This window comes from Oenanthe melanoleuca, chromosome 8, assembly GCF_029582105.1.
Source record: "Oenanthe melanoleuca isolate GR-GAL-2019-014 chromosome 8, OMel1.0, whole genome shotgun sequence".
NCBI classification, from domain to species: Eukaryota; Metazoa; Chordata; class Aves; order Passeriformes; family Muscicapidae; genus Oenanthe; species Oenanthe melanoleuca.
Window position 1 is genome coordinate 28,415,228 of NC_079342.1, and position 24,274 is coordinate 28,439,501.

The window sequence follows — 24,274 nt, forward strand, 5'->3', positions numbered from 1 at the left end:
GAGGACTCTGGGAGCCTGGCAAGTGGGGCTGAGTGGCCTTAAAATAGAATCACAGAATCCTCAAATGGTTTGGGTTGGAAGGGACCTTAAAGATCATCTGGTTCCAGGCTCCCTGGCACAGGACAGAGGGTGGGGGAGTGGCACATCTTGGGTTGCTGGAGGGAAGGAGAGGGTGGCTGTGGGACCTCCTGGGCAATTACACACATGGATGGTCAGTGACACGGCCCGAGTGCCCCAGCAGGGATGCCAGCCTGTCCTGCTTTCTGTAATCGGAATGGGGGTCGCATGAGGATAAGATTGTGTTTTAATAAATATTTGTTAGCAAGTGCCTTACCCTTCCCCCTTCCTTCTAATACTGTTCATTTTCCTTGCAGTGACACGTGTGTTGTTCAGCTTCTGTTGTTCCATGTGTCGTGCTCCATTACTCCTCTCAGCCACTGCAGCCACAGACAGGAGGAACACTGCCAAGGCTTTTTCTGGGAATTTGCTCTGGTCCTGCTACTTCCCTGGGGGTGCTCAACTGCTGTGTTTTGTTTGCAGGGGGAATAAAATGCTCAACTGTCAGCTCCTGAATGGCCTGTCAGAGACCAAGGCAAGGACCAGCCCTCCTTCAGCTCTGTGTGCAGGTGCCCACACAGCCGTGATAAGTTTTGGGCTATGACTTTTGGGAGAGAAAAGTTGCTAAGCAGTAAATGTGACCTTCTCACCGTGCTTTAAAATATGTGAGACTTTGCTTAAGGCATCCTTAGGATAAAGGTTCTTCCCCCACAACCTTTCTCAGGTGCAGAAACAGGGTCTCTGAGTGGCTGTGATACCCTGTGAAGAGGCAGCCCTTCACAGGGCTGAGGTGTGATTGTATTCTCCCGGGGTGTGAAACAGTGTTTAAAAACTTTGATAAATGAAATGCACTGGTGAACGTGTTGTTCAAACACTTGCTTTTTTGCTGGAAACAGGATTATTCTTACCCAGACTAAATGGCTGCAGGGAAGGTGGAGTTGCAGTGGTGCCTGGGCTGTGCCTTGGTTAACTTGAGGCTGAATTTCTGATGACTCAGAAGGGAGCCTGGCAGCCCCTCAGCTGTTTACAGGTCTGAGGATCAGTGGTACTGTGCTTATGAACCAGCACTGCACTGAGCAGGGCTGGGACCAAAAGCCACCTCAGTCTCATACTGCCTATAAAATGAAGCAGCTGAGGGTTCCCAAGTGTCAGGTTTGCACAGTGCACTCACAGACAAATTCCAGAGAAATAATAAGGTAGATGCTTATTATTTAATAAGAAGGTTCTTGCTGCTTGCTTCAGTTTCTTTCAGGCCATGAGAGAGAGCAGGGGAAATTTGAACTATCTAATGTACATTAGTAATGAAAGATTAATGTTGTGCATGAACAAGGGCTTTATTACTGCAGGAGCTGGTGATACTGAGTATCTTACACTTTCTGATTTATAATTCCTTCCTGATCTAGAGTCTTTGGTCAAACATTGTTGTATGCAAAGCCTGAGGAATGTTTGATGGGAAAGCCCCTTTTTTCATGGGACCTGCCTGCAAACCTTTGCTGCCAGGTCACAGCAGCTTCAGAGCATTTGCCCAGCAGAGCAGGCCAGAATGGCAGGGGGTTGGTAAGCAGAGCTCAGTAGCTCCACAACCCACACCTCTGCCTGCAGCATCCTGGCCTGCAGAGCTGCTGTGCTTGCTCGAGAGGTGTTTCTCCTCAGCTCAGCTCTTCAGGTTGTTCTCTGAGCTGTGCTTAACCCTCTGTCACCTGGATTTCTTCTCTCCAAGAGCTGGGCAGGGCAGCTGCCCACACTCAGTTGTAACACCCTTCCTTCTTGTCTTTTTTGCCTGAGAAAAGAGGGTTGATGTAGTTTTGGCTCCTTTTTACCCACCCTAATAACTTTCCTCAGTGATGGCTGATTGCAGCTCTGTATGCCAGAGACCTTAAAGATAACGAGTTCCTACCAGCTTGATATAAATAGATGGCCAGGGAGAAGACTTTATCTTTGCCCCTCTCTGTCAAAGGAGTTTAATCCTTATCAGTGCAAGAGCATCTGTGTGTGAGAGAATGAGGAAGAGAGATGTCATGAATGCCTCTGGGGAAAACTGTTCTTGGAGACAGTACCCTACTGCATCCTGGAGAATCCCACTGGGACATGTAACTCCATGGGAAATGGAAGTACTGCTGGCCCTGCTAGGGGCTGAGCACTGTGTGATGCTTTCTGTTGTTTGTTTTCCCTGCATCCTTTCATCAGAGACTAGAAGAAGTGATGTGTGTGGTGTTGCCAGCCCGACTTTGAGGAGGAAGCACAGGGACAGGAGCCTGGTGCTGGAGCAGAGGGTTACAGCCTGATTTTCAGGGAGATGAGGCTATTTTAGCCTCTGGCTGGTGGATGGGGCATCTTTCTCCTCCAGCAGCTTTTTTTCCCCCTGGGGAATAGCCTCAATTTCTAGGATGGTCCTCCAGCTCATCACCCAGCTACCTTCCTGCCTTCTGCCTTTTAGAGAAAGCTGTTTAATCAAGGATGTATCAAAATCCATCCATCTATGCTGGTGTCAACAACTTGGCTTCAGGGACATTTTAAATAATTTTAAAATTGCGTTCTGTAATGGATTTTGTTGCTGAGAGAATGGAAAGCAGGGCAGCAAAGGTGTTTTAATTACATCTGATTGTGGCATTTTGCAGACTTGTCCTGTCAATTGTTCTGGCACAGCACCATTTAAAGCCTGCTTTTGCCAGCATGGGCATGTTAGCTGGCAGGGGGGGTTACTGATCACAGAGGAAATCATTGATATTTTACTACTGACATTATCTTGGAGCTTTGTCTTCTTTCTCTACCTTGCTTTTGTGGCATCAACTTCTCCCACTGCAGGATTCCAGTGCTATATCGTGTTATTTGGGAGCAGTGAAAACCAGTCACCTGCCCTATTATTGTGCAGACACCATTTGGGGTGGAGCAGAAGTGCTCTGCTTGCTCTGAAGAGAAGCTGTGTTGCTGCAAGGAAGATGTCCCTCTGAACCCTTTCCCCAGCTCACATCTTGGTTTCACAGCCTGTTAACATACAAACAGCTTCTCTTTTTCTGGATCAAGCAGGAGAAGACTGAAATGCTGTCTTCAGCAAGGCTGGGGGAAGGAGGAGGGAATTGGATAGGGAAAGGCTGATGGTCTCACTAGGCTGAAACACCCTTGTCAGACCCATGGGACTCAATCAGCAGGTGGAGCAAGTCCTGGACAGGCAGGGCTGTAGTAGATGCAATAAAGCACATTTTTGGAAGTGCCTGCTCACCACACAACAGGAACTCCAGCTGGGTACATGTGGGAATGCCAAGAGCTGTTGTATCTGTACACATTTAAGGTGTATTTTCACTGACACTCAGGGCTCATGGTCTCTGCAATGATGCCTGTGTGTTTTTTGGAGCATTCAGCAGGTGGCAGTTCCCATACTTTGACTTGCCATTTCAAACTGCTTAACAGGCAGGAACTGTTTGAATTCTAACCTGGGGTTTGGAGGAATGAGAGTCCAAGGAGGAGGAGGGCAGAGCTGATGTAATTTTTCTACATGACTGCTAATATTGCATCCATTCTTTCCAAAGCTTTGGGCTCTGTTTTAATAGGTAGCTCAAACTTCAATATCCACAATGTTGGAATGTTTTTGTGCTCCTGACAACACTCATCTAAGTCATTTCCTCCTCTTAATAGCAGTAACCACAGCTGCAGATTAGAAGTACTTTGTTTGTGATTCCTGGGTGCTCTGCACTTGATGCATCGTCTCCCGACAGATGCAGGGCAAACTCCGCTCCTCCCGTCTGGCCTGGGCTGCAGTGATGGATTAAGTGGGTAAGTAATAGAGTGGTAATGAGATAACCACTGACACCGAGCATTAACGTGGGAATAAATGAAGTTACCAGCCAGAACTAATAGCGTGAACTATCACTGGCGTGTAATTAATGAGTGTGGTGGCTGAGATTTACAAGGATATTTTAGGATGCTCCTTGCATGCAGCTTTGGGTTTTATGGCTTGGTTGGAAAGAAATCGGTTAATGCCAAGAACTTAATGAACAGGCAGAAGCTATTCTTTGTCAGCTTGAAGTGCCCTTTTTGTGGAAAAGGCCAGAATGGCACATGTTGAATATCTGCCTTCTCATTATTTCAGGGACTGGAGGAGGGTAGGTTGCTGTGGCCTCTTGATCTCTCAACTTTTCAGTGCAAGGTATCTTGCGGCTCTTGTTTCTTCTATTTGGGCAGAGTAGTAGGAGTCCTGGTGGAAGCAGTGCATCTGAAGTGAACTTCTATGTAGAAGAAATTGCCATTGACATGGATTCTCCACTCAGAACCTCTAAACTGAGCAACGACAAGCTTTCCTGTTCTGCCCCATTAAGGTGGGACTTTTGGTTTCTTCTTCAGGTCTTCTCCTTCTTGCTGCTCTGGCTCTGTCACCTGCATGTACCCCCTCCCTCATCCTGCTCTGATGTCCATGTGATCCAAGTGCCTGTGTGTCATGCAGGAGTTTCCTGGAGCAGGAAATGAGGTGTCCATGCCCAGAGGGCTTTGTCTGGAGACCTAGCCCTTCCTGCTGGCACAGCTTTCTCAGTGTGTGACCCTGCTTAATGCTTCTCACGCATGTAAGAAACATTTCAGAGGTGGTTTCTAGGCTGTTGCAGGAAACACAGCAGAGCAGTCAAAATTCTTCATGATAATTGGTGGGAATACTCCAGCTACCTCACTGCTGCCTTCCTCAACTTTCCATGGCAACCTTCCCCCTATAGCAGCCCAGGTGCTTGTGGTTGGATAGAGTCGGAATTTTTGAGTCCTTTGTCTTCCAAATCACCCCTTGGAGCATGGGGAGAACATCTGTACTTTTAAAGTATGGGGCATCATGTGATACAACAAATAACTTCACTTGCTCTAGCCATATCCTTTTTTTATGCTGGCAGAGACAGAAAACTTTGGAAATATGCCTGAATCAGACTCTTGCATTTCTTTGGTGGAAAGAGCTGTTACCTTGTTTTTTAATGGGGAGAGAAAGGTGCAGAAAGACCTGAATGTTTCTTTTCCTTCCCATGGTCTGAGCCACCACACCTTTCCGTTATGGAGAAAGGGGTGGGACCACACTCAGCATCTGGTGAGCAAAGGGAAAGACAATCTTTTTCTTTCGGGCAGACAGCCTGCATGGAGCTGTGATGTCTCCTACAGGAAGCCAGGATGATAGCTGGAAGGAACAGAGATGAGAGAGAGCAGGAAGGGGAGGGAGAGAGAGAGAGAGGTAAGATATTGCCTCATCCTCATTTCTGCTCCCTGCTGTAAACAAGGGTGCGTGGGACACAAGACCAGACAAACAGGGAAAATGCCTGTTGGATGATTCCCAGCTCTGCCAGCATGGGCACAGTTGGGCATTGCAGAACAGAGGCATCTTCCTGCTCCACACTTCTCTGAAACATTCTCCATGCATGTTCTAGTACTGTCATCTTTTTCCAGACCTGTTTTACAGGCATTTTTAATGATTTCGGGGGAGAATGAGATTCAGTTGGCTGCTGGCAAACCAAGTCCAAAGCTGCCCAGACCAGGGGAGGTTGCCACTTTGTCTGGAAGCATTATTTATCCTTGGTGCAGGCCCTGTAGTTCCCTTCCATATTGAAAAGGAGGAGGAAGAAATTTCCACTTGTGGGGCCAGCACAAGCCAAGTCCCAAACTGAACAAAGAATGGGCAGTGCAGTCAGGGATATGTAAATTCTCTTCCCCCAGCCTTGGGGAGTTTATTGCCCTCCATGAAGTACACAGTGTGGCTGTCATTCCTGAGCAGCCCAGGCAGCCTGTTAAATGACAAGGGAAAATTACCCAGTCTGTTCTCCAGAAGGCAAGCGAGTAGGAATTTTCCTCCAACTGGTTCAGGACAAAGTTAATGTAGGGAAAGCCATTAAAATTAATGCTGGTAAACAAGGATAAAAACCAGCAGGGTTTTAACAAAATTTGGACCAGATTGGGTTTCCCAGCTGTCGTGCTGCACACTGTCTTAAAGGCAGGGGGCAGAGAGAGGAGTTAAGCTGAACTCAGAGGAGTCTTGCTGGAACAGGCTGTAGGGTGGGGTTGGGGCATCTGGGCTCATTTGGCACCAACTTTAGGGTCCAGCCCTCAAATCCCCTCAGGCTGGCTGGCTTTTTCTGGGAAGCAATGAAGCTGTTTTTTAACGACTATTTTTTAATGATTATTATATGTTAACAGTTATTACATGTTTCATATATTCTTGTTTCTCCTCTGCTGCATTCCAGAGGCTGCCCTCCCCATTCAGGCCCTGCTTCAGGACTCTGGCTATGTGTCCACATGGTTGCTGGCTGCATGTGTTTTGTGTGAGCTGGTTTGGGAGCAGATCTTGGGCTGTTGGGGCAGTGACTTGCTCCTAGAAACTTATCCTAAGTTCAGATGGGAAAGGTGTAAAGAGGCACAGCTCTGTATGTTACTACTCTCTTCTAGGTAAACAGCTTTTTCCAAACCCACAGCATGGTAACATGAGCCAGGCAACTTCTCCAGAATTCCTGGCACTGGATGTTCAGCTGACTTGACACACTTTGGAGTAAGCAAAATCTGGTATAACCAATCCAAAATTTCCAGCCCCAGAATAGAAGTAATGCCCCATATTTTCAGGTGACCGCTGACAGTGAGAAGCAAGAGGTACAAAAGCAGTCAGCCACTTTCTTGCAGTGCCTGAGGGACTTGGATTGTATATTTGGAAAAAGAAGGCAAGAGTCTGAGCACCACTGCCTTCAGCACAGATGCTGACATCCATAGAAAAATTTCCACTCCACAAGTCAGTGAAAACACCAGCAGAAATATCCTTTAATTCCTCAAAAAGTATCATATCCCTTGTATATCTTCCTAATGAGGCTGTGTTTGCTCAATGGTTTTGATAGCACTGTCCTGAATGGTCGGGTTTTGCAGGTTAGGTGGGCTCTGGAATCTCCATGCAGCAATTCACAGAGCCAAGTGAAGCTGCTGAGATAAGAAGCTGTGATGTCTCCAGCCCAGTGCAGGGAAGTAGAGCTGGATGTCTGAAATTTTCCTCTGCGAAGAGGAGTGTCTGGACAGGTCACGCTTCTTGCTGGAATGGAAAGCAGTGTGGAGAGAGGCCCAACACAGAAGGCTTCTTTTGTATCTCTATCCCTGTGGGAATCCACAGGCTGCCTCTGTGGGGAGGCACCAGCCCCTTTTCACCAGTCAAGCTGCTGTGACGTTGGTAACTCAGAGGTGGAAAGCTTTCTTTTGGTTTTCATGAGACATCACAAAATAATCAGGGTGACAGAATTCTTTTCGTGGAAGTAACTATGTGAAACATTTTTTATTTGAATTATTTGAAAACTAAAACTGTTCATGGGTTTTAAAATCCATGTCCCCTCCAGGTTGCTTCACTTTGTTTTGTTTCTTATTCCCTCTCCCTTATTCCTCAGAGGAAACCATCCAAACCTACACAGTGTGTTATTTCTTCGAGAAATGCAATCGTTTTGCAGTCAAACCTAGGCTGGAAATGCTTCTGGTGATTCATTTGTCTGAGAAATTTAAAAAGGCTTGGATGGAACAGAAACCAAGCTAGTTCAGAGAGTATTCTTGTGTGTGAAGACCCACTTTAGCGGGGGAGTTATTTTTTTTTTGTTTTGGAAAAATAAATTTTTATAGGCTTTGTTTGGGAGACTTGGGCTCCAGCCATGCTTCTGTTGCAGCTTTTCGTATTGTCCCGAGATCTCGAGTCTGGCTATCCCAGTTCCTGCTTCCCATGCCTGCTGCACTGTAGAGTTCCATGATTCCTTTGTTTGTTCTTTAGGGTCACTGTTTCTGCAAGGTGGGATGGACTTGATGCCATTTTTGCCTTGACTATACTTTGTCTCACAAGTCTTTCCCAAACACTAGTATCTTATGTGTGCACAGCTGTGTCTTGAGGGCAGCAGGGATCTCCGGCTATCACATGGTGAGGGGTCAGGCCCTCGATTCGTCTTTAGGATCTGCTTAAGCTCCTCCTCACCAAGAACCTATTCCTGACAATTCCCAGCACTCAGTGAGTTTCAGAGCCAGGAACCAGGAAAGCAGATTCATGGCTGGTAACCACCACAAGTCCCCTGAAGAATACCTTTTAGGCTTTCAGTTTCCTCATCTATAAGCCGAGCATTTTTAAATGGTGTGCTCTCTGAGACATGGCTTTCTGTTCCCTCAGACAACAGGGACTTGTGAAAACCTCCAGTTAGTGGCTGCAATCAGATGAGCTGGTATGTCACATCCCAAGAGTAATCCCGTTTTTGGGGATTGCTTTTATCGTCTCCATGGATGTCCCAGAGTTAGCTTGACTGGAGGCAAGGAGTACCATGAAAGCAGGGCTGGGTGGAAAGGCTTGGGCAGTGGGGAGGTTTTCAGGGGTCAGGAGTGGTGACAAGTGCCAGTCTGCCTGGAAATAGGGTAAGTGGGCTGGATAGAGGTAGACCACCACTCCTTTAATGACTGCTGTGAGGGCTGCCACCTCTGCTGCCCAGTGCTGGCCAGATCCATGGTGTGACTGCTCACCTCCAGTCCCTGCCTTCTCCATGTTGCTTTTCCTGTAAATAGTCTGGTGGGAGGCAGAGAATGGAGCCACCACAGATGGACCCCAGTTGCATGTGCAGTCGTGTGTGAGATCCCAGACAGGAGCTGTCAATACTTTGCCTCGAGCCACCCATGCAATCTCATTAAAAATGGTGTCTTCTTCCATAACCCCCATCACCCCCTCGCTTCCCACTCCAACTCGCCTGCATTCAGGCACCCTTATTAAACATGCACTTCTAAGCAAGGAGCGCTGACTCTCCCTTAATTGAGGCATAATAATTAGAGCATTAACACATTAGGAGGGTGAGACAGCATGTTTAGCTTTTGTGATTAATTATCTGAGGATTGTAATAAGTTGTTAAGACATTAATTACTCTGGCATGTTTATTGCTCTTTATTGCTGAACAGACACTTGGTAGCAGCAAGTGTTGGTTCGTGGGAACAGAGTAAGTGGTCTGGCAGGAGCAGACCACCTACTCACCCACAAAACAGTGAGCTGCTGCTGGTGGCAGCAAGGTGAGGAAATCTCCCTGCATGTGCCTTGGTGGCCAAATAGGTTTATTTCTCACAGATGGATATCAAAATGGTACTTGAGTCCCTCAGGACAGTCCCGGATGTGGAAAGTCCCTTCTGATCTTTTCATCTGGATTTTTCTCCTCTTTCAAATTAGGTGTTTCCTTCCTGATGCTTTGAGCTCCCCCTGATTTGGGTCATTGTGTTGCCAAGTTTGATTAGCATGGCTCAGTCTCTGTCCGGACCTTACCTGGAAGGTTGTCTGTATTAAAGGAAGGTTGAAGTTTGGAGCGTCAGCAGAGGCCAAGGAATGAACCAGGCCTCCACTGGCCTCCCTCACCCTTTGCATGACTTTTCCTTTGGAGTTTGGGGAAGTGGGTTAGGGGAGGGGTTGGAAAGGTTTGGACTGCTGCAGCCTCCTCTTTGCATAGCAAGCTGCTCTGTGTCCCCTAGGCAGCTCCATGTGGGTCAGTCAGGTTGGGACTGATGGCGGATTCAGGCCTGGAGGATGAGTGGTTCTTGTGTGTTCCTGAAGCTCTGAGAAAGATAAAATGCAACATCATAAAAAAAGACGTCATCAAATCAGCAGGATGACATGGTGGACCTGTTCCCAGTTTCCTGCTCTTCCCATGAAATACTTATGCTGATTGACCCTCTCTGCTCAACCTCTCCTTGCAGTTATCTGGCTGGGAGGAACAGGGGAAACATGATGGCAGCCCCAACAACTGTCACAGATAAAGAAATTTGGGAATATTATGTAAAACAAGAGGATGGTGAAGTCATAGGAGCAGTGTGTTGATATAATTTTCCTTTGGGACCCCTGGAACCCAATGTTTCCTGTCTCTGGGCTGTTCTGTGTCCCCATGTTATTGCAGCATGTGCCTGTGTTTAGAGTTAAAACACAAGATGATCCTGGCAAGTCTTTATCCTTCCAAGACTGACCCAGTGGCCACTTTCCCTGTGGCTTCCACCAGCTCAAGCCAGTGTCACTGTCACTCAGTTGTGTGAACAACTGGGGAGGGAAATTCCCTTCCCTGTGTATAATCTGGGATTTGTCCTGTGTAGCTGAATGTGATTTGCTGCCTTCAGCCCCTCAGAGCCTGGTCTGCCTCTCACTAGCCCAGCCTGGGATTGGAATTCACTCTCAGGGACCTGCTGTCTGCATTCAGAGTGTGGGACATGTCAGCCTGGCATTCCCTGCTCCATGCCTGGGGACAAGGCAGGTCATGACTTATGCATTTTATCATTACAAAGAGAATTTCCTCTAGATGTGTGCAATAAGACAGTGGCACTGACCTGTGATCCTGGCATTGAGCAGCATTGATGACTCCCCTTTGCAGGTAATAAGCAGCAAATGTACACATTTTGGGGAGATCTGAATATTTTTTTCTCTTTTTAAGACTGCTGTCTTCCTAGGCCAGACTTAATTAGCAGACCTCATTATTTCCTGAAATGTAACTTGACTTCTATTGAATGAGAATTGTTCAGTGGATGGGAAGCAGCAGAGCAGTGCTGCAATATTCATATTGTTTTAATTGCAACATTAACATTTCATGCCGCTCTTGGCGCTCTTTCAGGTGCGGCCCTTTAGCTCAATGCAACACTGTGAAAGGTTGGATCAGAACAATTAGGATAGAGTGACTGGATTTCTGGATTTTCTTTTCCTTCTTTTTTAATGAACATAAGCTTGAATTCAGTGCCCATCCCCCCATTCCCCCTTTTGTTGGACAGAACAGGGAGTCACCACCCCTGGAGTATAAATTCCTTTTTTTTTTTTTTTTTTGAGTAAAGGATATGCTGTAGCTCGTATTTAAATTCTCTTTTTGTGGAGCTGAAGCCCCACAGGTACAAGTGATACGTGATCCACAAGGCTGAAGGCACCTCCTGAGACCTGACCTTTACCAGGTGAATCAGAGAAGTCCCAAAATGTGTCTGGCCAGCTGGGATAGTGTCACAGATGAAAAGAGGAAAAAAGGTTGTTTCTCACTTCTGTTTCTGCCAGGGCTCTGGAATGCCTGAGGCTGGAAATGACACTCTAAACAGATAACCACTGGGTTATCAATGCAGACCCTAAATGAGCACAGGGATAGAGCCTTGCTCTATCCCTAAATTACAAGGATATGGTTTTGGCTTTCTGGGTTTGGCTTTCTGACAGAGGGGTCAGACAGCACTGACAGGCTGGGCTCAGCCTTAGCAAGGCTGTATCACACTGGGTGACCTGAGAACGTTAATTGATTCTAAGGGAGAGCCAGGAGGCTGTTGTATCCCCTTCAGAAGGAAGAAGAAGGGTTTCTGAGGGTCCCTCTTTCCTTCTGGGGGGAGGACACCCATGCTGCTGCCTGCCTGGCAGTCTGTGCTGGGGCTGGTGAGCAGCAAGGACCTGTGTGGGGAGGAATCTGCTCCCTCTGGTTCCAAGTGCCACCCATCAGTCAACAGCTGATGAGCAGCTTGATGTGCAAGTGATCCTGCTGAGAGCTCACCAGGCACAGCCTCGACTCTGGGCTGCCTTCCTGGCATTTCCTGGAAACAGTCTGTGGATTAAACATCTTTTTGGAAGGTGAAATCTCTGTCCATGCAGTGGAGAGGCAGTGGAAGAGTTGTGGGTGTGAGGGAGCTGTTTGGCCCATCAGTTCTCCCCCTTGGAGCTGGGCATATCACTTCCATTTTAGCAGCAGCTGAACTCATCCATAAGTCTGGGAGGGTTATTAAAGCTGGAAATGCAGAAGGACTTCAGCTTGGTCTCTTGAAGAAGGGCAAGGGAAGGAAACACATTCCATTTCCATGGGCTTTCCAAAGGCTACCATGCTGTCTTAGCTGGCTGGCTCTCCTGTCAGTCAAACAGGCCTGAAACCTGCTGTTGGTACTATTTGCAGTGGGATCCATGAAATCTCATCTTTTGTGGATGTACCATTTGGATTTGGAGTCTCTGGTGTCCAGTAAGTTGTTTGTGCTGAATGGAGCATTTCCCTTTCCTGGGATATTTATAGCATCTCTCCCACACAAATTGTCTGATGTCTAATAAGGGATGATACACTACAGTTTGGAAGATGCTAATAATGTCTCTCTGTTTGGGAGTCTGTTCCCATGAAATTTATAGACTCTGACTGTCTCCAAGACCTCTGTTGCTCTGTCACATCAGCTTGAAATCTGTTTGCAGTGTCAGAAGTTGCTGGGGAGTGGGCAGAGGACAGATTGATGCAGCAGGATTGCACATGCTTTGCACTCCTTGGGAAATCAGCTGAAAATGAGCAGCTCTGGGGACGGGGGCAGCTGTGGCTGGGATCACGGAGCTGGGTGTTGGGAAAGCAATCTGTTTTTGTGGGAGGGAGGGAGGGAGGGGTGAGCTCCGAGCGCTGCGTTCGAGCTGCTGGGGGAGGCCGGCGAGCATGGCCCTGGTGGGAAACAGCCCTGCAGAGGATGAACCAGCCAGCCCAGAGCTCCTGGCTGCTGTGAAGAATTGCCTGGCTAAAGGATAATGAATGCCACAGCAGGAGACAGAGCATTTCTCTGAGGCTATTCATCCCCTTTATCACCATGCTAACAAGCCCCAGAGCGACTTTAGAGAGACTTCTCTGGAGCAGCAGCATCCCTCAGCCATGCTGCTGGCTGGGTGCTGGGGGTCAGGGACACTCAGCACAAAAACTATGGACTGTTTCTCAAATAACATCCCTGGGTTTGGCTCTCTGCTCTGGGGACTTGGCTTTGCTTTGGCTGGTGCTGAGACCATGCCCTCCTTCAGGCTGTGCATGGTGCCACCTGAGAGATCCAGATGTAAAAGCCAAGCCATCCATCTTTTTTAAAATACTTTTGGGCAGCACCCACAGCACCCGTAGGAGGATTGCTCCATCTTAACTCCCAGCTTGCCTAAGATTTAAGATTTGTAATGTTTATACAAGACCCAAGAGGAGTTTGGGGCTGCCAGCACGTAGGTAAGTTGGTTCTGCTTCACTGGCAGCACAGCTGAGCCCGTGCGTGAGCCTTGTGAGAGGAGGAAAGGGCAGGAGTGATGGGCTCTTCATAAGAGCTAATAAAAGCTAATCCATCCCTTTGCTCCAAGACAGTGGGAAGCATTAGTGGCTGGCTGAGTGCCTCCTCCACAGCAGGAGCATGCTGGGTGCCTCTGGCTGGGAGCAAAGCGTGTCCTCCCATGGAGGGAAGGCATCTCTGGCACAGCTGTGCTGCCTGCAACTGCTCTCTGTAGCTGCTGTGCCTCCTGGGAAGGAAAAACTGCCAGAGCACCCAGACAGGCGAGTCTGGGAATGAGGATGGACATCCCTTGGGCAATCTCTCTTGGCAGGCCTCAGCTCCAAGCTAGTGGCTTGCCTCTGCTCCAGGACATGGGCCATGGCTTGTGGGAGCAGAGAGAGCATCACCTCTGATTTGACTGGTGTATATGAGACCCTCAGAAAGGCTGGAGCCAGTTGAGCCCAAACAGGTGTCCAAATAGGTTGGCATGCCTTCACCAAACAGCCTGTGTTCTCACCTGTGCACTGTGTGTGCAGGTACAAGCTGTGCCACCCTGCCAAGAATGATTTATGTCTGGGGCAGAGTACATAGTGGGTGATGAAGTAGAAATAATTGCTAGTAAATGCAAGTTTTTTCTTTGTCATCCTGTGTGTTTTCTTAATTTCTCCTTCTTCTCCAGGTTTAGCTGTTGGGAAAGGCATTTTGTGTCTCCATGATAAACACCCCACAACCAGTGCTAGTGGGAGAAGGGAAAGCAAACGGGAGTTTGTGTTGTGTTTGGGCGTCCTCAACAAATGCTGAGTGTAGTTTTATAGGGGCAAAAATCGAGGAGAAAAGCTGCAAAGCTTTGCAGATAGAGGGGGCAGAGTGCCATGATAAATAATTGGGGTGGTTCCTGTGAGGGGAGAAACAGCAGGAGAGCAGCAGGTAGTGGGGATGGCCTGGAGTGTGTTTGCAGAGCTGTGGAGCAGAGTAGAAACTGTGTCATGGAGCCAGGTGTCTCCTTGAGTGCAAGCAGCACAACAGCAAGAGGACTGTAAGCCTAATTTTTTCTCTCTCTTTTTTTTTTTTTTTTTTTTTTTTTTTTTTTTTTTAATCAGGAGGTCTCCAAGCATTTTCAAAGGAAGCTAACATTCACAGATTGAAAAACTTCCCATCTTGAGGTTTCAGTGACTGAGTTTGAAGCCAGCCAGAGGAACCTGAGAGTGTTGAGCCTTTGACACATGATTTCCTCCCAAAAAGTCTGCACTCTAGACCTTGGCCTCTCTCCCAGACCCCTGTGCTGACCAGACTGATGATGGGGAATTCACTGGAGCCAGTCATGTCCCATGGGGTGGCAGCAGGACGTGTTGTCTCCTGTGGCCACTGCTATCAGCTGGATGCCCCTGGAAGGGAGGATGTTGGCAAGCCAAGTGGCCTTTAAAAGCAGGCTGGAATTTAAAGAGGTGCCAGTCTCTGAAGCCCCTGTTCCTGCCCTGACCTCTCAGTGTTTTGGGAGGAGTTCACCAGTCTAGAAACATCTGGTGCTTTTTCTTCTTCTGCCAGCAACATTAGATGTCGAATTGAAGGGAAACACAATACATCACCTTCCTCCTGGGCTGCCATTCAGCCAAGAGTAACAGAGATTAACCTTCAATCACATGAGGGCTGGAGCTGAAGGAAACCTTCCTGAGGACACGCTGGAGAAACATTTTCATTAGCAGAGGAGAACGTGACAGAGATGAAGTGGCCCTTCACCTCAGCTACCAGACCTCTTGCCTTCCTTGTGTTAACAGGACAGGGAATGCAACTGAGGAGCTCGGGCCAGCTGTGGTGCTCTAAGTGCTGTGTGCATCCAGATGTGAGAAACAGCTGTGATGCAGCAAAGCAGCGCTTTTATCGTCTGCTGGGGCTGGTCTTGGTTTTCCTCCTGCCTATGAGCTCTCACTGCTAGAAATAAACTGTCTCTCAACACTGAAAGAAGAAAGTATGTGCCAGGGTATGAGCCAGAAAAACAATGTCCTTGGGTGATAATATCCATGAGGCCAGGAGGTATCACAGCCTCTGGCTCCTCAGTGCGTTTTGCAAATTTAACAGGACTGCCTTGGTGGTGGTAGAGGCTTTCTCTGCTCCATGGAAAGATGTTCCACAGCTCTTTGCTCTTTCTTTGCATCCCCCTAAGGCAGCTGAGGTGCCCAGGATTCGCTTCTGCTATTGATGAAACACACCCTGGACCCCAGCTGGGTGCCTGGCACAGACCTGTCTGTCCCAGTTACTGGAATTACCAGCAGGATCCCTGCAGCTCTGTCTGCTGTCCCCCACCACCTCACCTCCCTGGGGCTGGCGTGCTCCTGTCAAAGGCAGGCTTCATCTCTTTCATTCACAGCTGAAGGATGCCTTGCCTGCTCCTATCTTGCAGGTTGGAGGAAAATCATTTTAATTTGTGTGGCACATTCCTTTGGGTGGAGGCTGGGGGAAGAAAAGAAAAAAAATCCAGAAGAAACTCTGGTCATTCTGGGTATTTTTAGTTGTTTGCGAAGGACATTAATATATCTTTCTCTCTCTCTTTTTTTTTTTTTTTTTTTTAATTCCCTGCAGAGTGTTCTCTCTCAGGGACTGCCTGTGGTGCTGCACTAACATCACATCTCTGTGGTGAAGGTAAGCTAGTTCTCAGTGCTCCCTGAGACATGGACTCAGAGGGAGCCCCATCTCTCCACTCTCCCTGGGTGCCCACCACATGCACAGCCCTCTGAGAAGGGGCTCCCTGCCTGGGAGGGTGAAGGCTTGGAGTTATTTATGCCTTTTGGGATTGGTTTTATCAGGAATGGGATTTGAACTCCCTGAGAGGGAGGTGACACAGCTTGGCATCTAGGGAATTGTTTTGGAACATCAGAACAAATGGCTGCTGGTTTTGGAGCATTCTCATGTTAAGTTACCTCTCATGTGGCCCTCCTCCATTTCAGAACTGAGAGCAGTCAAAATCAGAGGAAAACATGGCTCCTGAGCATTTTTCCCCCTATGATGCCTTCACCTTTCTCCTACGATCTCAGCTGGCTGAGTTTCACTGGCAGCCTATTGAAAGGAAAGGCACGTGCTGGCTTATGGAGGGAGAGAGACCTGAGACGGGATAAATCTGTATGCAATGAGAATGGAGGGAAGCAAGTCAGCTGCTGTGACACTTTTATTATGGAGCTAGGCTGCTTGGGGATGAATCTTTCTTGAAACGTGTTGCTGGATGACATTTCTACCAGGTCTCAGCAGTAACCTTCACCAAGCCTTGCTGCCCAGCCCTGTGCTTGCCTTTTCCTGGGACAAACAGAGTGAATATCAGCTGGAAATCCCACAGGCAGCAGGGATCAATGGGGCTTGGTGCACCTCCTGGGAGTCTGAAGACACCTGGACTTTCTCACCAGAAGCTCTTCAGGCTTTGGTGTTTTCAGCTTATGGCTGCATGTGTTGTTTTGCAATGAAGGTGTGGGCTCCTACATTTGTTTCTCATTTCAGAAACAAAGAGAATGCAGCAGAGACCAAAATGAAATTCTCCTCGGAGTTTCCCAGAAGGATGGATAACTGCAATAAAATATTATTCCATGGCTCTGGAAAAGAGCTTGTTTAGTAACCCAGTAATGAGGTGCTGGCTCTGCTCTGTGCAGAGGCTGGAAGCCACAGGAGACTTGGGGTTACAAAGAGGGCTGGGCAGAGTTTGCTGCCCTCTCAGCTTCTCTCCTGTATAACTGTCAACTTAGATTTCACATCAAGGGGGTGATGTTATGGCTGGCGGTGACAACAGCAGAATGTCACTGGCAGAGGTGAAATCTTTCCCTCCATGAGGGTAATTCTTCCTTCCCTTTCCCCTTCCCCCTGGCTTGCACAGGGACCTGCTGGCTCCTGGTGCTGAGCAGGGCAGGCACACGTGCTGCTCAGGGCACAGCATATCCTGTGCTGAGCAGCACTTCTGCTGTCTGGGTCAGTGGCTCTGTGTCACTGACGCCTCTTGGCTGCACGGTGACCTGGGACACAGGGAAACCCCTTGTCACTGCCTGAAATAAGCTGGGGCCATTGGAAGCTGCTATGTTTGCCACCATGGCAGCATTGCACACAGTGGTCCTCTGCCATGCTGGCAGGCTTGTACCAGCAGGAGGTCTGCCAGGGATGTCCCTTCAGAGCCCTGGGGGCCCCTGTGCTCTTTAGGGCCAGGACTAAGCTAGGTCCAGGTCTGAGGGGCAGACTCACATGCTAATGGTTCCTGTTCTCTGCAGGTTGTCTCTCACCTCCTCTGAGCAGGAGCTGATCTTGTAGAAAAGTGCCAGTGCCCACCCACTCCAGCAGCCCTTCTACCAGCATCTGTCCCCAAGGACAGCAAAGCCTTGGTGTAGTTTTGGGTTCAGTTTTCATTTTTCAGCTGATTATGGGGAGAAGGATGAAGGTACCTGCTGCTTCCAGGCCACAGTAGAAAACAGAGGAAGGGGACTGGCCTCTTAGTGTGCTCAAAGATCCAAAAGTTTAATCTCACTCTGCTTCTCTCTCAACCCTGATCCTGTTGTATCTTTTCCAGCTGATGCCTGAGCCTTTTTTTGTTTTGCTATTTGATCTTGTTCCCTTTTTACCCTCACTTTATGAAAAATGGCTTTCTCATCTGCATCTGTCAGAAGTCTGCCTGAGCTGGGTGTACAGCTCAGTGAATATACAAATGTGTGGTTGGGTTGTGGCCCCCCTGACAGGCTGGAGATGAATTCCAAACATACAGGGAGAAGGGCTTCTGCTGCCTCTCATGGTTGTTTTTCTTATCCCAAGGAGGTGTGAGAATCGCCTTTGGGAGCAGTGCTTCCTTCTGCTCCTGCTCTGCCTTACCAAGGATCAGTTCTCTCTCATCCATCATCAGACGAGTCCTCCTTGCTCTCAGCTGCTGATGGGAATACTGAGGAAAGGGAAAACTTTTTAATCCTGAATTTTTACTACTATTCTTTTCCCTCTGCTTTTTGCATCCCTCCTCTTAGGCCCATGACAATGCATTTAGCAGGCTGGGACTTGAGAACACTTGCTCATCCAGGTACTTTTTTGAAGAGAGTTAAGGATGAGGTAGAGGGAAGGGCTTTATTTTGTAGAATCATAGAATATCCTGAGTTGAAATCCACAAGGATCATTGAGTCTAACTCCTGTCCTTGCACAGGATGCTGCAACAATCCCACCATGTGTCTGAGAGCATTGTCCAAATGCTCCTTGAGCTCTGGCAGGCTTGTGGCTACAACCACTGTCCTGGGGAGCCTGTTCCAGTGCCCAGTCACTCTCTGGATGAAGTAATTTTCCTAATGCCCACCCTAAACCTCCCCCAACACAGCTTCATGCTGCTCCTTCTGGTCCTGTTGCTGGTCACCAGTTTGACCTAAGCCCCTTAACGGGCTTAAAATGCAGCTTTGGAATTTTTCAGCAGTAGTGCATGACTCCACATAACATGCCCTGAAAGCACCCCAATGCTCCTGCACATTTCAGCCTTGCTGTGTCCCCTTCCCTTTCCCTGCTGCAGCTGACCAGAGCTGTGGGGCTCTCCAAGGAGGAGTTCACCCTCTGAGCTGTGTAACTGCAGGGTCACTCAGGTGCCAAAGGGAGTTGACAGCCTGCCCTGACACCCATGGATTTGCTGAGCTGCTTCTGCCTCTTGGCTGAAAGCAGGTGAGCTGTTTCCCTCACCCCTACAGACCAGAGGAGCTTACAGCCAGGTGGGCTCAGAGGAGCAGGAAGGCAGAAAATGAAATGAATGTCTGTCCACACTCTTGCCTGGTATCAACACAGTTGCCTGGTCAAAGAGGGGAGCTTTCTGGGAGGGCAGACCCCCACTTTGGCAGGAAGAGAGAGCAAGCAGCTTGAGCTGAGCTCATTTTTCAACAAGCAGATGGATGTTCAGTGGGGACCCATGAAAACCCTCTCACTCCAGGCTGCAAGCCCTCCAAACTAAAGAGTTGTGCTGACATGGAAAAAAGCATCGCTTCAGTGATGCTCAGCCTGAATTGCTTCTTCCATTCGATTCAGGACACAACGACAGCCTACTCCTGCCACCAGCTCCCTGGAGCCAGCTGCATGCATCCAGGCGAGGGAGCCAGAGCTGTTGAGCCATGAGGAAGGCGACCGATGGCAGATTCCTCCAGCATTTCCACCCCTGGGGCTCTTGGCGAGCGAGCGCTCGTCTGCTTTGAAAGCTCTTAGTGCTCCTGCAGGTGAGAGCCAATTTGTCTGCTTTCCTGCCCAGGTGCCATCTGTTTGTAGGATTGCCTGTGCGGTGGATGAGCACGGCGGGGATGGCGAAAGAAAAAGGGCTGCTGGGGTGGGAGAGATGAGCCTAAAACTTTCCCTGGATGTCTTCAGCACTTCTAGCTGCCGTTGTTCCTTCTCTTCTGCACGGCGGCAGCAGGGAAATCACAGCCTGTCATTTGCTGTTCCTGGAGCGTGATGGGGAGCTGAGGCACCGCTAATAGCAAACCATCATTTTAATGCTAATTTCCTACCATTAGCTCAGGCTGGGGGAGGCTCAGCCTGGGTGGAGGGAAGCCATTAACAGATGGAGAAAGGGGGTATGTGTGGGGATTTATTCTGCACCCCCAGAAGGGACTTCCAAAGGGCAGATGACTAACTACCACTGGGAAAATTGGTAGGAGGCACTGGGGTCAGTCTGTGGTGGATGTGTGGGAGGGAGGAAGAGCAATGCTTTGTTCCAAATCATCTTCCTATGGGGATTTCTCGAGTACTTCAGACTTTGGCTTGAATTTAGTGTTGGCTGCGTGTTGCCAGCCCTCTGTGCCCTGCAGCCTAAGGGATGCTCAGAGCACTGGCAGGGCTGCAGCTGGTGGCATCGTTGTCCTTTCAACAAAGGAGACAAGCAGGGCTGGGTTTAGCTGCTGTAGTCTTGGGAGGGGCTCCCTAGTGCAGAAGCCTGGGCATCCATGTTGGGTGATGGGCTTCAAAGCAAGGAAATTTGAAGCTGTTCTTGGGATACTCAACAGCTTAAAAAAAAAGAAACCTGTTCTTTTGTTGTGGGAGCAAGGTCAGCTATCCCAAGCTGGAGAGCTGGCAGGAGAAGTCCGGGGCTCAGTTTGGAGTCATGAAGGAAACTCAACCATTTCCCTGCCCTTTCCAGAGGTGGTAGCTCCCACATCCTCTTGGTCAGTCTCCTTCAGCCATGCTTACGAAGTGGGAGAGCCTGGGCTGGTGTGGGTGCCTGGAGCTCCGGGGGAATTTGAAGAAAGATGACTGGCTGCAGGACTGTAAGGTCTGTTTGGGATTGTTTGGGCAGGAGCCAGAGAGGTTCCTCTACCATTTCTAGACCAGCATGGAAACACTGGACTAAAGGAATGCGAGCTCAGATGCTCAGTGCCTGTCTGGAAAGAAACTGGTTGCCTACTAATGAGGGACAGCATTGTTTGAAGTCAAGGGCCCAGTGGTGTCCTGTCTGTGGTCTGACACCTCTCCTGAAGACACACCAGCCTGTGCTGATCTAGACTGCTGGCTTCATAATTTCATATGGGAGCCTATTGTAGATTTTTTTTAAAACCCAGTATAGGACTGTTTTAAAACTCTTTTGTCATCTGGCAGAGAAGCAGCGGAAGGACAAAAGCAGCCACAATAAACCAGGAACTGGTTGAATGGCAAAGGGGTTGAAAGCCAAGAAGGGACCATCCTGCCAGGAGGACAATAGCACAAGGCTACATTAGCGGAGTACCAGGTATCAGATCCATCTCGGTGTGGAGCATGACTCACTGTTTTTAAAGAAGCTGTTTCCACCTGAGAAAATGGCTCCTATATTTTAGAAAGGCTCTTCCCAGCTTTGGTTGATGAGAGAAAAGAAAAATTGAAGGGCTACTTTTTCCTAGTTAAGGAGAATCAAACTTTCCTTCAAGTAGCTGAGCAAGGAAGTTGGTGCCTTACGTGTGCCCAAGAATAATACAATCCAGTACCTTTGGGGGGAGAAAAGAAGTAAGAATTAAATAGCCTTGCTTTTCCCAGTTCAGCACTGAATAACGAGCCTGCAAGCCGGAGGGAGAGCTCCCCAGAGAGGCGCCTGCGCACGGGAGATGGACACAACAAGTGCCTCAGATGGGTCGGTATCTGAAGCAATCTCTCTCTAATTTTCTACACCAGTGAGAGCACAGCACAGCACCATCAATCACAGCCAGCCTCTCCTCAGAAAGCTGCCTCCCACCTGGCTGTGCTGTGGGGCTCCCCTGTGCTCCTGCCTGTGCTGGGGGCTGCAGGTGTCCTGGGCAGCAGCACTGTAGGCACTGTCCCTCCTGGGGGTTTCTCATTCCTTGTATTCCTTGTATTTCAGCCTGCTTGTGCTTGTGCCTGTCTCCTTCCTCCACCACCAGCACCTGCTCCTTGCCAGCACTTCATTTCCAGATGCATCTTCCCCTCCTGGAGTCAGAAAAGGCCAAATGCTCCCTTTATCCCCGGTGAGGAGAAGGTGGGGGGCTGCCTTACCTGGAATAAACCCACTGTGTGCTGCCTGGGGGAGGCCTGAGGGTGGGCTTGGTGCTTGAACTGCTCATCTGATGGGGAGGTTTGGCTTTGCAGTTCCCATGGAGCCAACAGGGCATGTTCTGGGGTTTGCTCTGGACTGGCTCCTTTGCCCAGCTGTGGGCATGGAGCAGCTTTCATGCTGTGCTTGTGATGCAATGCAGCAGCTCTTGGTCCCTCATCTTTCTTTTGTGGAACCCCTTCCTGGCCTGGCTGTGTTTCTGCCAGACCCAGGGGCTCTTCTTTGGCAGGAGCACTGGTGGTGGGTCTTCTGGCCAGGCACACTCCTAGGCTGGCCAGAGGGCTGCTGGGACACAGATCTGTGCCTGTGGTTGTTTCTTCTACTGCAGGATGGACATAGTTGGTGGGTTTGCTGCCTCTTGCTTCTTCATCTCTCTCATGTACTAAATTAGGTTCTCTTCCTCAGTTGTGATGGCTCTTGGACCTACCAAAACCTGGCTGACCTGTTTCTGGTATCCTGACACAGAAGTTGTTTTCAGCCCCATATCTGTCTCCCTGGGCTCAAGCACCAGCTAGAAAACCAAGGACTGAGCTGCTGCAGCTTTAGAAAGAAGCTTTTTCAGAAGAAACTCTTGCAATTGCCACCTCCCTCTCAGCCTCTTCATTGGTTTCTGAGAGTAGCTGAGCATCCTTGACCTCTCTCTCAGGCATGGTTCCCTGCATGTATCAGCCCTGCCCCCGTGTTGTGGAGCTGTTGCTGGCATCTGTAATAGCTGCGTTGTTTACTTCCCAAGCGCCTGCCCTTTCTGTAATGAGCTGTAATTCATCCTGGTTCATACAGGGCTCAGAGATACCTGCAGCAAGGAGGGTGTGCCATTAAACCCCCTTCTAGACTGCTATCTGGACCAGGGATTGCTAATCTCCTGGAGATGTAAAACAGGGAGGACAAGGGGGACCAGATGGAAATGGGGAATAATTACCTTGCAGGGTAAAGGGGGCTGGCTAGGTTGGAAGCTGCTGGGAGCTGACACGCAGGTGCAGATGGATGGTTATGGCAGGCAGGGTGGAGGGATGAAAGATGCCTTTTTAAAACATCTGCCTCCCTTTCTTCCTCTGCTTTATAGCCTGTTTTTATAGAGACTGCATGAGGAACACATTTTTTTTTATTAGCAGCTTGGGAGTGGAGAGTAATAAAGATTAATTTTTAAAAATAATTCTTTGCATTATCTTTTAATTTCCTGTGGCAGGGTTTGACTTTTAAATCTGCAAATGGACTTAACTGCTAATGTGCTCATCAGTTCAGAAGTGGCAGCCGGAGGAGCTGTGGGACTTGGTGAAGGTGGGAGAGGCCCCAGAGTTGAGCCTGGAGTCCCAGGAAGGGCTGTTCCACAGTCTTCCCTGGCCACGAGGACCCATGCAGGTCCACAGCTGTATCTTCATCCCAGCAAACTTGGAGAGATCTAGACCACACTGCAGCTCACCGTGGTGCCCATTTTGCCTCCTTCCACTGATGGCAATGATGAGCTTCTGTGAGGAGGGAGGGAAGCCAGATGTCCCTGCTGTGCTGCTGTGGGTGGTAGGTCCTTGCTGGCCTCCCCCCAGGATGGTGTGTCCTGCTGGGAGCTGTGTTGGGCTGTGTGGGATGTGGGCACAGTGCTGTCCAGATCAGCTGGGCTCCAGGGGTCGTGCTGGCATTAGGGAAAGTGTTAGGAGGGGGATGAAATGTCAGAGAGAAGTAACAACACTGGGGATCAGATAGGAAAGGCTCTCCCTGCCCCACCAATCCACACCATCCATCCCAGCCTCCACCAGCACAGACCAGCTGATGCTCTGCTGGGCTTTAACCTGCTTGGGAGACTGGTTTGCACTGGAGCTGGAGAACACTCCCTGACTTGGATCAGTTCTCACATGCCCTGTAAGTGTACCAACATGGCACTGGAGCTGGGGAAAAGTGATGCCTAGCATGCAGATGCCCCAGCTTACTTTGACCACTGAGCACCTTCTCAGAGCTTGTTCACCAAATAGCCCTTTTGATTGAGTTTGCTCTTTCTGATCTCCCTGTAGACAACATGGTGGAGGCAGAGAGCAGCTTTATGGAGAACCAGCCAGTGTGGACAGGAGCACTCTGGCTCACACAGATATGAAAGCAGCTGTAGCTCAAGTGCCTGGTGTGGGCTTTGGGAAGGCAGAATGGGAAGCCCTGTGGAAGGGGAAGCACAGCTGGAGTGTCAGTTAAGCCCTGAAAACTGGATTATATTGTGTCCTGTGGCCATCAGGACCAGGATGAGGGGTTTTGGTGATGTCTGGAGATGGGGAAGAGCCAAGTCCTGCATGGGGAGCACTGTGACCCAGACTGCTCCTGGTTCCCTCTGCCAGATGCCATCTGGAGCGGGCTCTCTGCACGCCTGGGTGTCTGTGTGCCTTGGCAGCCCTGATGGCCAGCTCTGCTGACAGAGGGCCGTGCTCCCCCTCCTCCCAGTGCTTCTCTGCACACTTGGAAGATGCAGGGTAGCTCCAGAGTCAGTCTGGCCTCACTGCTGCTCCCACAGCTCCCCTTGCTCCTGGGAAGAGGAGAAACCCACCTCAGACCATCCTCAGGTCGGTCACCCCTTGCCAGGTCACCTGTGTTTGTTGGCATTTTGCTGGGCAGAGCTGTCCCAGACCAGGTCTGGCTTTGTGGCACCGTGCAGGGGATGTGGAAGGTCTGCCTTTGGATCTGTGCGACTGCCTGGCACCAGGAGTCCTGCCTGCAGTAATGAATGTGGTTTGGGTTCTGGTTTTGTCCTTTGGCAGCAGGCTG

The 24,274-nt window shown here is 49.3% G+C and overlaps 2 long non-coding RNA genes across 3 annotated transcripts; both read left to right on the top strand.

Moving 5' to 3' along the window:
* The first annotated feature begins 459 nt into the window (after positions 1-459).
* On the top strand, positions 460-19,075 carry LOC130256477 (uncharacterized). The gene is made up of 6 exons (XR_008841124.1): positions 460-626; positions 3,691-3,828; positions 4,237-4,370; positions 14,130-15,427; positions 15,607-15,666; positions 19,036-19,075. It is a non-coding gene; the product is annotated as an uncharacterized LOC130256477 (long non-coding RNA).
* Positions 19,076-19,091: 16 nt separating this feature from the next.
* Positions 19,092-22,654, top strand: LOC130256478 (uncharacterized). Of its 2 annotated transcripts, none has more exons than XR_008841125.1 (3): positions 19,092-19,220; positions 21,004-21,460; positions 21,941-22,654. It is a non-coding gene; the product is annotated as an uncharacterized LOC130256478 (long non-coding RNA). The 2 variants fall into 2 exon arrangements; XR_008841126.1 differs by having other exon boundaries at positions 21,004-21,097.
* Positions 22,655-24,274: the final 1,620 nt, after the last annotated feature.